Source organism: Suricata suricatta, chromosome X (genome assembly GCF_006229205.1).
Source record: "Suricata suricatta isolate VVHF042 chromosome X, meerkat_22Aug2017_6uvM2_HiC, whole genome shotgun sequence".
Lineage (NCBI taxonomy): Eukaryota > Metazoa > Chordata > Mammalia > Carnivora > Herpestidae > Suricata > Suricata suricatta.
In genome coordinates this window covers 15902486-15916581 of record NC_043717.1, presented here as the reverse complement: position 1 = coordinate 15916581, position 14096 = coordinate 15902486, and positions in this window count along the sequence as shown.

The window sequence follows — 14096 nt, the reverse complement described above, 5'->3', positions numbered from 1 at the left end:
TTTGAGGAACCTCCACACTGTTTTCCAGAGCAGCTGCACCAGTTTACATTCCCACCAACAGTGTAGGAGGGTGCTCGTCTCTCCACACCCTCGCCAGCATCCATAGTCTCTTGCTTTGTTCATTTTAGCCACTCTGACTGGACTCTCAGTAGTCAACAGGGAGAAAAACAATTCAAGTAGAAAATGGGCACATGGCATGAACAGATATTTTGTCAAAGAAGGTATGCCAAAAGTAAGCACACACAATGAATTTTAACATTATGAGCCATTAGGAAAATGAAAATTCAAATCAGAGTGAGGTATCATTACACTCCTATCAGAATTGCTAAAATAGTAGTGATAACATCAAATGCTGTGGGAATGTTGAGAAGCTGAATCATAATATACTGCTGGGGGGAATGTAAAATGGTACATCCTCTCTGGTAACAAGCATGGTGGTTTCTTAGAAAACTAAACAGGTTACTTACTATATGACCCAGTAATTACACTCTTATATAACAAAGAAAGAAAAATGATGTTCTCACAAAAACCTGTAGCCCAAACTGGAGATGATGCAGATGTCTTCCAACAGGTGATGGTTAAAAACAAACTGGTATATCCATACAATGAAATACCAATTAGGAATAAAAAGAACTATAGCTATATGTAACAAGTGGATGAATTTCCACGGAATTAGGCTGAGTGGGAAAAAAAGACAGTCCCAAAAGTTTAAGACAATATGATGCCATTTGTGAAATGACAGAATTATAGAATTGGGGGATATTTTGGTTAACCTTGGGTTACTATCTTTCTCATATATAAATAGTGTGTAGATTAGAATTAAATTACAATAGAATATACAAGAATTAGAAATATCCAATCACCACAGCACTAACATTGCACTGAACACAGTTTAACTTTTAGACTCAGAATGTTGCAGCCTTGCAGGACTATCTTTATGAAAACATTTTTTATTGTGAAATGAACAGTTGCAAATTCATGTAACTTTCTTATCTATAGAAATCTGGATTAAAGAAAAATTATTTGCCTTTGTTCAGTAATTCACAGAAAATTATATTAACTAAAAATATTAACTCATTTATGAACATTAAATATAAGATTAAGTATTGGTAGATTTCTAAAAACAAAATAAGTATTCTAATTATAATTTGATATATTTATTATACAATATATTTGATTAAGCCCCAATGAAATATTTTATAAATTAATATCTCATCTTATCTGTGTTTCTGAGAGTTGGTGTAGAGCAGCTTCAGTACTTCTTTGTGGCAGGACCAGCCAACAAACCTTTACCTGAGGTTTGCATTGCTATGCTACATAGTCAGACCTGGGCTCTCTCTCCTGGACCACTGAGCCCTTCTAATTTATACTGTTTTCTCCTCCCACAATCCAATATTTTATCAGTCCTAGTTGAGAGAGGCAAGCTAATTTCAAGTTAAATTTCAGAAAGAAATCTAGATCAATTTTTTACAAAGCTATTTGTGGGACAGAAAACAAAAAAATAAAAAGAACTAATTTTGACGTCCTGCAAATTCCACATGGTAAACAAAACTACAAGGCAAACATCGTTTCTAAGAAACAGTTTTGTTTCTTGTTGGCCTGCAGGCTCATGCATTTGTATGTTGCCTCTGTTTCAGGGTGAATTTTTATTAATAACCATAGGGGTCAGACATGGACCCGCATGATCCTTAAAGATAAGTGTAAAAGATCCAGATTAGAAGCAGAACAAAAAGAGAAAGAGAAGATTCATTCCTTCTCCCCCCCCCCAGGTTTTTATTTATATTCCAGTTAGTTAACATACAGTGTAATAGTTTCAGGAGTAGAATTTAGTGATTCATCGCTTATACACACCCAGAGCTCATCACAACAAGTGCCATCTTTAATACCCATCACCCATTAAACTCAGCCCCCCTGCTCCTCCCCTCCAGCAACCCTCAGTTTGTTGTCTGTAGTTAAGAGTCTGTTTTCTCAGTTTCCTCCCTTTTTCCCCGTATGTTCATCTGTTGTGTTTCTTTAATTCCACATGAGTAAATCATATGGTATTTGTGTTTCTCTGACTGACTTATTTTGCTTAGCATAATAATCTTTAGTTCCATCCATGTCATTACAAATGGCAAGCTTTCATTCTTTCTTAAGGATGAACATGTGGACTCTTTACATGATTTGCTTATTTTTGATAATGCTGCTATAAACATAGGGGTGCATGCCACATGGGTAGTTGTTAGCTTTCCCAATCAGCAAAACTGACCCTGAAAACATTTTATAAAAATATAAAAGGTATTTGGAAAGATATTGTAAGAAAACAGAACAAAATCCACCAAGTAATCATTCTTGCTCCCCAACACACCCACAAGCAGTCCTCCCCCACTCTTAATCTTCCACTGTTTTATTTACATATTTAGTTTGATATAAAATGCTTTGGGAATGAATCTAGAAGATTTTATATTCAAAAAAGTTTTTAGGGCTTATTTATTTGAGAGAAAGAGAGAGAGAGAGAGATTGAGGAGGGCCAGAGAGAGAGGGAAACACAGAATCTGAAAAAGGCTCCAGGCTTTGAGCTGTTAGCACACAGCCCAACATGGGGCTCAAAATTTGACCAGCAAGATCATGACCTGAGCTGAAGTCAGACACCCAGCTATCTGAGGCACCCAGGTGCCCCTAGAAGATTTTACATTTTTTTTATCATAGCTTATTGTCAAATTGGTTTCCATGTAACACCCAGTGCTTCTCTCCAGAAGTGCCCCCCTCCATGGCCATCACCTCCCTTCCCCAACCCCCTCCCCCTTCAGCCCTCGTTCATTCTCAGTATTCAGTAGTCTCTCATGATTTGTGTTCCTCTCTCTCTCCAACTCTCTTTCCCCCTTCCCCTTCCTATGGTCCTCTGTTAGGTTTCTCCTGTTCTCCTGTTAAACCTATGAGTGCAAACATATGGTATCTGTCCTTCTCTGCCTGGCTTATTTTGCTGAAGTTGTATGCTTAACCAACTGAGCTACCCCGGCACCAGGTTTTTTTTGTTGTTGTTTGTTGTTTTTTTTTGTTGTTGTTGTTTTTGTTTTTGTTTTTTTACAGAGAAAGAGAGCATGAATGAGAGGAAGAGAAGGGTAGAGGGAGAGAGAGAAAATCTTAAGCAGGCTTCACACTCAGCATGGAACCTGACATGGGGCTTGATCCCACGACCTTGGGATCATGACCTGAGCTGAAATCAAGAAAGAGTCAAACACTCACTGGAGTGAGCCACCCAAGGAGCCACCCAAAACCCACTTTTAAGGTGGTATTATTGGGAGATGATTGGGGGAAGAAGTGCTTTATAAGCAAAATGCATCATAAAATAGAAATATCTTACAGATATAAACAAGTAAATCATGTATAAATGGATAGAGCTATAATTTAATGTAACCCTCAAGAGATTATACAAGAATTCAGAGAGTCAGTTGGCCCTCTCTTCCTTCCAGGGATATCTGATTAGTGAATGTGTAACTTTGTTGCATATTATCGTTATCTCCATTTGTTGTAAATCATACTACATATTAGTGTACTTCATTTAAATCTTGACTTTTTATATAGTTTTCTATTTTTCCCACAGGTCTTATTACTATTGTTTTCCTAATCAGAAAATTCACTTATCTTCATCTAATTACCAATAAGCCATGGGTGTACTTTTGTGTTACTAATCATGTAATTAATATAATTCCTAAATTGTGTGTATCTTCTTGAAGATGTTCATTACATACATGCTTCTTCACACTCAGGGAGAGTGAAAAACTCACAACTTTACTCAATCCTTTCCTTATACTCCATTTAGGATTTATGAAAGAGTAGGCCTAGGAGGTAAAGGTAGAATTGTGAGACCTTAAGCAAGAATTTTGCTTCGGTCATTCTCAGTTTCTGCCACAAGAAGAATGAGAGTACTGGACTAGAGAGTGTATTTCAAACCTTATCATTACACTTGCTATAAACATTGGGGTACATGTGCCCCTATGCATCAGCACTCTTGTATCCCTTGGGTAAATTCCTAGTAGTACTATTGCTGGGTCATAGGGTAGTTCTATTTTCAATTTTTTAAGGAAACTCCACACTGTTTTCCAGAACAGCAGTACCAGTTTACATTCCCACTAAGAGTGCAAGACGGTTTCTGTTTCTCCACATCCTCACCAACTTCTGTAGTTCCCCGATCTGTTCATTTTAGCCACTCTGACAAGTGTGAGGTGGTATCTCATTGTGGCTTTTATTTGTACTTCCCTGATAATGAGAAATGTTGACCAACTTTTCATCTGTCTGTTGGCCATCTGGATGTCTTCTTTGGAAAAGTATCTATTCATGTGCTCTGCCCATTTCTTCACTGGATTTTTTTTTTTCAGGTCTTGAGTTTGGTAAGTTCTTTATATATTTTGGATACTAGCCCTTTAATTGATATGTCATTTGCAACTACCTTTTCCCATTCTGTCGGTTACCTTTTAGTTTTGTTGATTGTTTCCTTTGCAATGCAGAAGTTTTGTTTTTGTTGTTGTTTTTTTTATCTTGATGAGATCCCAATAGTTCATTTTTGCTTTTAAATCCATTGCTTTTGGAGATGTGTCAAGTAAGAAATTGCTGTGGCTCAGGTCCAAGAGGTTGTTGCCTACTTTCTCCTCTAGGATTTTGATGGTTACCTGTCTCACATTTAGGTCTTTCATCCATTTTGAGTTATTTTTGTGTATTGTGTATGATGTAAGAAAGTGGTCTAGTTTAATGCTTCTGCATGTTGCTGTCCAGTTCTTCCAGCATCATTTGCTAAAGACTGTCTTTTTTACATTGGATGATCTTTCCTGTTTTGTCAAAGATTAATTGGCCATATTTCTGTGGGTCCAATTCTGGGTTCTCTATTCTATTCCATTGGTCTATGTGTCTGTTTTTGTCCCAATACTATACAGTCTTGATGATGGCAGCTTTGTAGTAGAGGCTAAAGTCTGGGATTGTGATGCCTCTTGTTTTGGTTTTCTTCTTCAATATAACTTTAGCTATTCAGTGTCTTTTGTGGTTCCATACACATTTTAGAATTGTTTGTTCTAGCATTGAGAAGAATGCCAGTGCAGTTTTGATTGGGATTTCATTAAATGTGTAGATTGCTTTGAATAGTATTGACATTTTAACAATATTTATCCTTCCGACCCATGAGCATGGAATGTTTTTCCATTTCTTTGTGTCTTCTTCAATTTCCTTCATAAGTTTTCTATAGTTTTCAGCATAAAGATCTTTTATCTTTGGTTAGGTTTATTCCTAGGTATTTTATAGTTCTTGGTGCAATTGTAAATGTGATGTTTCTTTATTTCTCGTTCTATTGCTTCATTGGTGTATAAAAATGCAACCTATTTCTGTACATTGATTTTTTACCCTTCTACTTTGCTGAATTCATGTGTCAGTTCTAGGAGTCTTTTGGTGGAGTCTTTCAGGTTTTCCATGTAGAGTATCATTTCGTCTGCAAAAAGTGAAAGTTTGACTTCTTTGCCAGGTTAGATGTCATTTATATCATTTTGTTGTCTGATTGATGATGCTAGGACTTCAAGCATTATGTTAAACAACAGTGGTGACTTTCTACAATAGCCAAATCATGGAAAGAGCCTAAATGTCCATCACCGGATGAATGGATCAAGAAGATGTGGTGTATATATACACAATGGAGTACTATATGGCAATGAGAAAGAATGAAATCTGGCCATTTGTAGCAAAGTGGATGGACCTCAAGGGTGTCATGCTAAGTGAAATAAGTCAGGCAGAGAAGGACAGATACCATATGTTAGTACTCATAGGTCTAACGGGAGAAACCTAACTGAGGGCCAGAGGGAGGGGAAAGGGGAAAGAGAGTTGGGAAGAGAGAGGGATACAAACCATGAGAGACTATTAAATACTGAAAATGAACTGAGGGCTGAAAGGGGAGGTGGAAGGGAGGAAGGGGGTGATGGTCATGGATGGGGGGCACTTGTGGGGAGAAGCACTGGGCGTTATATGGAAACCAATTTAACAATAAACTATTATTTTAAAAAAACAAAGAAAAAGCAGATGCAATTATGAATGCAAAAACAAAAAAACAAACAGTGGTGAGTGGACATCCTTTCATGTTCCTGATCTCAGAGAGAAAGGTCTCAGTTTTTGCACATTGGGAAAAGCTTTTCATACATGGGATTTTCATAAATGGCTTTTATGACGTTTAAGTATGTTCTTTCTATCCCAAATTTCTTGAAGGTTTTTATTAAGAAAGGATGTTGTATTTTGTCAAATGCTTCTGTTCTACATCTAATGGCAGGACCAAATTGTTCCTATCCTTTCTTTTGTTAATGTGATGTATCACATTCATCGATTTGCAAATATTGAACCAGCCCTGCAGCCCAGGAATGAATCCCAGTTGATCAAGGTGAATAATTGTTTTTATGAGCTGTTGAATTTGATTTGCTAGTATCTTATTGAGAATTTTTGCTCCATGTTCATCAGGGATATTGGCCGGTGGTTCTTTTTTGTAGGGTCTCTGGTTTTGGAATTAAGGTAATGCTGGCTTCATAGAATGAGTGCAGTTTTCCTTCCATTTCTAGTTTTTTGCACAGCTTGAGAAGGATAGGTATTAACTCTGCTTTAAATGTCTGGTAGAATTCCCCAGGGAAGCCACCTAGTCCAGGACTCTTATTTGTTGGGAGATTTTTGATAACTCATTCAATTTCTTCACTAGTTATGGGTCAGTTCAAATTCTGTATTTCTTCCCTTTTGAGTTTTGGTAGTGTTTGGGTCTTTAGAAATTTTTCCGTTTCTTCCAGGTTGTCCTATTTGTTGGCATATAATTTTTCATAGTATTTCCTGATAATTGCTTGTATTTCTGTGGGATTGGTTGTCATAAATCCATTTTCATTTATGATTTTATCTATTTGGGTCCTCTCTTTTTTCTCTTTGAGTAGTATGGCTAGGGGTTTATGAATTTTGTTTATTTTTTCAAAAAGCCTACTCAGTTTCATTGATCTGTTCTACTGGTTGTTGTGTTTTTTTTGAGATCTATATTGCTTATTTCTGCTCTGATCTCTATTATTTCTCTTCTTCTGCTGAGATTGGTGTTTCTTTGTTGTTCTGCTTCCAGTTCCTTTAGGTGTATCATTAGGTTTTGTATTTGGGATTTTTGTTGTTTCTTGAGATAGGCCTGTATTGCAATGCATTTTCCTTTTATGGCTGCCTTTGGTGCACTGCAAAGGGTTTGGACTGTCATGTTTTCATTTTAATTTGTTTCCATAGATTTTTAAAAATTTCATCTTTAATTGCTTGGTTGACCCATTCATTCATTAGTAGGATGTTCTTTAACCTCCATGCATTTGGAGGTTTTCCAAATTTTTCCTGTGGTTGATTTCAAGTTTCATAGCATTGTGATCTGAAAGTGTGCATGGTATAATCTCAATTCTTTTGTATTTATTGAGGGCTGTTTTGTGACCTGGTATGTGATGTATCTTGGAGAATGTTCCATATGCACTGGAGAAGAATGTATATTCTGCTGCTTTAGGATGAAAAGTTCTAAATATATCTGTCACGTCCATTTGGTCCAGTGTATCATTCAGGGCCATTGTTTCTTTATTGAGTTTCTGTGTAGATGATCTCTCCAATGCTGTAAGTGGAGTATTAAAGTACCCTGCAGTTAACACATTCTTACCAATAAGATTGCTTATGGTTGTGATTGTTTTATGTATTTTGGTGCTCCAAATTCAGTGCATAAACATTTATAATTGTTACCTCTTCTTGATGGGTAAACCCTGTAATTATTATAGAATGCCATTCTTAATCTCTTGTTACAGCATTTAGTTTAAAATCTAGTTTGTGTGATATAAGTATGGCTACTCCAGCTTTCTTTTGACTCCCAGTAGCACGATAGATGGTTCTCCATCCCCTCACTTTCAATATGAAGGTGTACTCAGGTCTAAAATGGGTCTCTTGTAGACAACAAATAGATGAGTCTTTTTTTTAATCCATTCTGATACCCTATGTCTTTTGATTGGAGCATTTAGTTCATTTACATTCAGTGTTATTATTGAAAGATATGAGTTTAGAGTCATTGTGTTATCTGTAGGTTTCATGCTTATAGTGATGTCTCTGGTCCTCTGTGGTCTTTGCAAATTTCCACTGACAGAGTCCCCCTTAGGATCCTTTTTAGGGCTGGTTTAGTGGTGATGAATTCCTTCAGTTTTCTTTGTTTGGGAAGACCTCCATCTCACCGTCTATTCTGAATGACAAGCTTGCTGGATACAGGATTCTTGGCTGCATATTTTTCTTATTCATCACAGTGAAAATTTCCTGCCACTCCTTTCTGGCTTTCCAAGTTTCAGTAGAAAGATCTGCTACTACCCTGATATATCTTCTCTTGTAGGTTAAGGCCCATTTATCCCTAGCTGCTTTCAGAATTCTCTCTCTTTCTTTGTATATTGGCAGTTTCACTATCACATGTCATTTCGAAGATGGATTTAAGTTACATCTGAAGGGAGCTCTCTGTGCCTCCTGGATTTCAATGTCTGTTTCCTTCCCCAGATTGGGTAAATTCTCAGCGATGATTTGTTCAAGTACACCTTCTGCCCCTTTCTCTCTCTCTCCTTCTAGAACTCCTATGATATGGATATTGGTCCATTTCATTGAATCATTTAGTTTTCTGATTCTCCCCTCATGGTCCAGAGTTTTTTAAATCTCTCTTTTTATCAGCTTCATCTTTTTCCATATTTTTATCTTCTATATTACCTATTCTCCCCTCTGCCTCTTCAGTCCTCATTGTCACTACCTCTAGTTTATTTTTCACCTCATTTATAGCATTTTTAATTCATCATGACTATTTTTTAGTTCCTTGATTTATGCAGCAATCAATTCTCTACTGTCATCTATGTTTTTTTCAAGCCTAGCAATTAATATTATGACTTTATTCTAAAATCTTTCTCAGTTATTATTATCTGTTTTGAGCAATTATTTTGCTGACATTTCTTCCTGGAATTTCTTTTGAAGAGAATTCTTCTGTTTCATCATTTTGGCTAGTTTTCTGTCCCTTATGTATTTTAAAACCTTGTTACGTGCCCTGCACCTGTGAGCACTACTGTATTAAGGAGGGGTTATACAGTGTCCAGGGCCTAGGCCTTTAGGAGGTGTTTTTTGGAGAGTGTTACTTACTTTCTATTGTGACTTTGGTACTTAATCTCCCTACTCATAGTGATGTTTTGGACCCTCCATCAGGCACTCCACCTGGTGTGCTTTCATTTGTTCCTTGATGTAGCCGTGCAAAGGAAAACAAACAAACAGAAAACAAAACCACACAAATACACAAACAAAGACAAAAACCCAGAAACACCAGCTACAAGTTAACAACAGGGTGAAGGTGATGCTGATGGAAGAAGCCTTATCCCATATAAAGAGAGAAATGACAGGGGTGGGGACAAAGAAAAAATAAAAATTGACCAGACCAGACAGAGAAACTATATGGCTTAATCCAGAGAGAGAAAAGGAAAATCAAGAAGGATGCAGGGAAAAAGAAAAGAAAATAAAGTTGTCCAGACAGAGAAACTATATGGCTTTATCTAAAAAGAGAGAAAGGAAAATAAAGAGGTGGAGGAAAAGAAAAGAAAATTAACCAAAGATCTATGCAGCTTAATCCAGAGAGAGAGAGTAAGGAAAATAAAGAAGGAGGCAGGGAAAAAGAAGATAAAATAAAATTGACAAGACAGAGAAACTATCTGGCTTAATCCAGAGAAAGAGAGAGAGAGAGAGAGAGAGAGAGAGAGAGAGAGAGAGAGAGAGGAAAATAAGGAAGGAGGTGTAGAACATGTATCGAGAGAATGGATTAAATATGTCTGCTTAAACAAACCAACAACCAGAGTGACCAGACCAGAGGAGGGAAGAGAAAAGAAGGAGAAAAGGAAGGAAGAAGATATCTATATAATAAGAATTGTCAGACAATTAAACCGGCAATGCAACAGCACTGGTCTGGAGGAAGGGCTGGTTCATCAACGTCAATCTCGCATCAGTCCATGTGCAATTTTTAGGTTTGGTGTAGGTGGATCCCACCTCCACTGTGGGCCCACTGTCCATTCCCTGAAGCCCCCCCCCCCCGCATTGGTCACGATGGGGAGAAAAATGGAGACACCCCAGTTTATCCTCCACAGACCTGGTATCCCAAACCACTATGTTCAAACCCACCTCACTGTGCCAGGTGCAAATAAGGCAGTTTGTCCTGCTCGGCCAACAACGGTGCCCTGGCGTTTGGCTTGGATTCAAACTCCCTCTCCCTCTCTATGGACCCCAGTACTGGGGGAGTGCCAATCCGTGCTGCCCGATATATGATCTCTGGCTGGCACAACCAGAGATTGGATCTTCCCCCTCCCAGTCCATGGTTTTTCTCTCCTGTCCAGATACAGTCCTATGCTTCCCCAGTCTCTCGTTCTCTTTCTTTTGTCTCTCTGCAGAAGGGGTTCCCTCACCTCCATTTGTTTTCTCTCTCCCAGTACACAGTCAGGCACCTATGGCCCATCAGGTTGTCCTGGTGTGTCCCTGGAAGTGACTCTCTCTTTGCTTCCTGGACTCTCGGATTTCAAAGTCCTTTGACTTCAACACTTCTTTGTTTGAGAGACTAAGGAACTTTGGATCCCCCTACTTCTCCCCCATGTTGGCCCCTCCTCCCTATATACTGTATTTTTAATAAAATAGATATAAGAAAATATTATTAAGAAAATCATAAAGAATATTAAATATATTTACAGTACTGTATTGTATTTATGGGGAAAATATCTACATATAAAGGGACCCATTCAAACTTTTATTCAAAGGTCAACTGTATTATTATTATCTATGCAACAAACTTTTTTCACAAGTAGAATTATATGAACAACCCAATATGTAAAACAAATAGTCCTCATATGCAAAATGTGGAACTAAATTGTTCACTGAGGGCTAGAAAGCACAAAACATTGCCCAATTGGCCTGCCCTTTACCCCATATGTGCTATATAAAATCTATTTGAACAGTTTTTATTGAGCACATACTTATGTGTCAGGATCTCTTGTAGGTTCTGGAGGTACTAAGTACAGAGTTGGCAAGGATTTCCACAGTTGGATCTTATGTGTCAGCTCACACCAGCCCCACGACAACACTGGTTATTAAGAGAAAAAGAGGAGTTAAGGATTATCTCAGGTTTTTTTTTTCTTGAGCAACTGGAGTAATGGAATCATCAGATAAGATCACATTGGGGGGGACCAAATATGAGGAGTTCCTTTTTGGACGTATTAGTTAGCACATAAGGCATCTCTTAGGCATCTAAGTGGAGACGTGTTTCAGAAGTTCAGAGAAGACATTTGGAATGGATCTATGAATATTATGACTATGAGAATCAAGAGCATTTAAGTTCTATTTAAACCTATAAAACTGGATAAGATCAACAAAACAATGAGTATAAATATAGAACAGATTAAGTCCAAAGACTGAGCTCTGGAAAATCTGTTGATTAGAGTTCCATGAGGTAAAAAATAATCGGCAGGAAAGAAAACAAGAACAGCCAGAGTTGGGAGAAAAACTAAGTGAGTTTGATGTCCTGAAAGCAAAGTAAAGAAAATGTTTCAGGTAGAAACAATAATAAGCAGTGTCAAATGCTGTTTCTAGGTTAAGAAAAAATAAGATTGAGAATTGACTGTCAAGAAACCTCTGTAGAAGAACTTGTAGTGCTGTTTTAAATCTTTGGAACTAAAATCCAATGAGTCTTTTCTAAAAAATTGTGAATCTCTTCATAGAGTCCACTTCCATATGACTCAACATGAAAAAAAATTTTTGCTAGTAATAAAATTTTGCTAATTTTTTTGGCCTATAACCTTTGAAGACTAACCTTCTATCCTACAATGTATCACGTACTACCAAACCCTCCCCTAAGGCATTATCTGTAACAATGAACTTCCTTCTGTCATCTATAGCTGTGTTTAAAACTGCCCTTAGACCTCCGTAAACGAAAACCCTGCCCCAGAGGCCCCTAAGTCCAGGCCACACAAGTGGCCCAGTGCTTTAGAATACCTTCCCTGAAAGTTTCCAAGATGCCTTCTGGTGGCTGCAACTGGCAGGGACAACAGTTTCTTTCTGGAAGGGCCACTCCTGGATGAGACCCAGAATGAATATTTTTTCTGCTCTTCTCACTCTGCTCAGACTCCCATCATCCCTATTGGTGCTGGTGTGTGGTAAGAAGGAATGCAGTCAGGAATGAGACAGATTATATTTTATTTATTTTTTATAATAGTTTATTGTCAAATTGGTTTCCATATAATACCCAGTGCTTCTCCCCACAAGTGCCCCCCATCCATGATCATCACCCCGTTACCCTCCTCCCACTCCCCCTTCAGTCCACGGTTTGTTTTCAGTATTCAATAGTCTCTCATTATATTTTAGAATTTCAATAATTGTGGAATGAGGGGGTTCAAGAAAATATATGATTGAAATACAAGTTGTTCTGCATTTACTCTATAAAATTCTGAAATGTAAGTTTATTTTGACCAGAAAATGCATTGTTCATATTTTCCTGCATATTCTGGGTAAGATTTGTATGTGTGGTCATCATCAGTGAAACACAATAACAACACTTGAGAGAGTCACTGGAAGCCAGAATTCACAAGCAGCATGATGGAGATGCAGGATTCTGAGTAATGATGGAACCACCATTAAATACAATCTATTAGGGAATTACAGAGACAAAATCTATATTATTTTAAAACAAGGGTTGCAAAGAGTCATGATGCTGTAATAATAACAGTTTTGTTACCAATCTCTTCTGGTCGGAGATAGGAAATTATCAAGGAATGGAATATTTGACATTAAAGAACATGAAGATATGGTTTCTGGATCTGAACAAGCAGAAATTGTAGGTACATAGACACTAAAAGTAATCTTTATGTGCTTTTACTGGAAAATAAACAAATATGTAAATGCCTTTTCTCTACCCAGGATCCTAAATATTCATTCTGAAATCAAACTGGCCCATGAATTTTGTCATAGATTTTAAATCAAATTGTTTATATACACAGAGACCCTAAAAAGTATTTGCTTGTGTTTCCATATACCCTAGAAGAGACCTTGTATTTGTCATCAACATTTGGACCCCCGTCTCATGAGACATACCAGTTTTTTTTAACCCTTATACCTTAAAATGCCAAATAAGCTTGGAACATTCACCTTGACAGTCCATCTTAAATTAGAAAATGTTATGACTTGAGGTGTGAATTTTTGTTTTGGAGACATTTAGCTTTCTTGGTAGCTAAAAGGTAGAAGCATCTGCCTGTTTTCTTATCTCTTTATAAGATTATCACCTACTAAGGTAGCCCTAACTTTATTTTTTTTTAATTTTTTATGTTTTTTATTATTATTTATTTTTGAGAGACAGAGAGAAACAGTGCAAGCAGGGGAGGGTCAGAGAGAGAGGGAGACACAGAATCTAAAACAAGCTCCAGACTCTGAGCTAGCCATCAGCACAGAGCCTGAGGCGGGGCTCGAACCCACGAACCATGAGATCATGACCTGAGCAGATGCCAGATGCTTAACCAACTGAGCCACCCAGGCGCCCCCCTAGCTCTTTAACAATGTTGCTTTAGTTAAAGTCTAGTTAGACCTTTATTTTTTTTTCTGTTTATTTATTTATTTTTTTAACATATGCAATTATTTTCCATCATTTACACTACAGTAGTTACAATTACACTCCAAACAGAAAAGCAAAGTAAAAAATCAAAACCCCAACTTCTGTTTCATGTAATTAGACTTATACAGAAATTAGAAGGTTAAGTAACAACTAGTTCATCACCTAATTTCACAGCTATCTGAAGTGGCAATCGTTATATAGCGGCTTATCTATGATACATTCAAGATACATGATACAATTTATTACTTGCCCATAAGCTACAACACAGCCTGCTTCATACCTTTCCTTAAATTCCACCTCTATACTACAATATACTTGAGGTACATGCAAAAAAGTAGCTACCTTTTATGTAGGAAATGGATGATTAAGTCTTTGGTGCTGTAAAAGCAACTTCATTTAAACATAACCACCCCACCAACAAAAAAAGAAGAGGAAAAAAACGTAACGAAAATAATAA